This window comes from Talpa occidentalis, unplaced genomic scaffold (assembly GCF_014898055.3).
Source record: "Talpa occidentalis isolate TD23 unplaced genomic scaffold, MPIMG_talOcc4v2.1 talOcc4.13, whole genome shotgun sequence".
Taxonomy (NCBI): Eukaryota; Metazoa; Chordata; class Mammalia; order Eulipotyphla; family Talpidae; genus Talpa; species Talpa occidentalis.
This window is the reverse complement of record NW_023601322.1, coordinates 6,520,037-6,521,801: the sequence shown is the minus strand read 5'-3', so window position 1 is coordinate 6,521,801 and position 1,765 is coordinate 6,520,037.

The following is a 1,765-nucleotide window of genomic DNA, read 5'->3' as shown; positions in this document are numbered from 1 at the left end:
AAATAGAATGAACAAAACTTGATGAAGGACTGTACGTGGATTTGTAAGAAACGAGGAAAGGATATATGACTAATAATCACCCTTTTAGCTTCTTGGACCCCTTCACAGGAAGTCCTGACAGCACATTTCTGGTTGAGGTGTTGCCAGTGGGAAACTTTGAATGGCAGAAAAGCAAAGCCAATTGGGAAGGCAGAGAAGGAGAAGCCATTATTTCTCCTCCAACGGCCTTAGGGGTAAGCATGGGCTTTGGCAGACAAAATCCTGCAGCAACGCTGGAGTCCCCTGTAAACATCCCCCTCTGGTGTTGCAGACAGTTGTTCTTATTGTCTGAAGTTTCCTTGTATTTCTACACATTACTGATTTTTCTGATATCTAAGACTGAAACTGGAGTAATGTTTTTCCCACTTCTCTAGCATTCAAAAGGGATTTTAAGGATATCGTTCCCTGTATGAAATATCTATTTGCAGGGAAGAGGAATATCTTTTTCTGCCTAACTGACTTGACTGTGCTTCTGTCCAAAACGGACTTTACTACCCTCCCAATCTGCGTTATTTCAGTTTTAACTCTATTGATAAGAGCCGGGTGTGTAAATTCTGGGAAGTTAAAGAGGAAAAACAAAGGCAATTATTCTAGTAGTGAAGGAAGCCCTTGCTCCCCATCCCAGGCTGCTTATTCTGCAGCTCCTTTAGGCTTTTTTTTTTTTTCCCTATAAATTTTCTGCCCAGTGCTATAGGCGTTCATGATCATTGGCATTTTCCTGCTGGTTTGATGACTTGATTTCCTGAAAACTGGAAGGAAACGATCTAGGAAAGGCTCTTCCATGCTTTTGTAAATCAAGCCTTCTCATATTCCTCACTTCTCTTCAATTACACTGTATCTCCTTGACTTATTAGCGGTACAAAAATAAAACTTCAATAGACACTCAGGCCTTTAAATCATGTTTAGCAATTCTAAGATTTGAACAGAGAATCACAGAATAGTATATTTGGATTTTAGCCATGACAGTGCTTCTTATAATATTCTTATGAACCTCCAAATAAAAGGGCTCCATTGTTAAGAGTTTTTAGGAGATCAACATATGTCCACGAAAGGACCTAGCTGCGCTCACCAGTTGGTGCCTTAAGGTTCAAAACTAATAATTGTTCATAGATGCTTACTGTTGAACTTTAATTTTCAATATGCTGAACTTTAATTTTCAAAATGTTTGCCCAAGAGTTTGATTAAAACACAATATTTTATGCTATTATAAGATGCAATAAGGGTAAGAAGTTAACAGAATAAATTGTATGCCATTAGAAATTCTCTTCGGCTTGTTATTAGCTTGTTAACCAGTTTACGGCTTAAGTCTGACACTTATCAAATGCAAACAGTAATTTATAAGAAATCACAGGAGATAATTCACTTGGTTGGCACTTTTTCCCATATTTGATAAACACTATCTAAAAATAATATTGGTGTAAATCCATGCAATCTACATGCATGAGACCATCCATGTTGCAATAGTTCATTTAATTCTTATCAAGGTGACATATGAGCCATCTACGACCCAATAAAGAGCGATCACATCCCTCATCCCAGATTTAACCATTCCTCTTTTTGAATGAGTGAATTGGTAAGGATAATTTATACCTATCTTAAGAACCTAATTTATGATTTCATCGATGACCTAGTAAGTATTCCTATGCCCTTTGATTATTAAAGAGATAACTTTTTGGCATGATAAATTAGGATCAATTCAGAAAGGAGTAACAGATATGAATTAAAA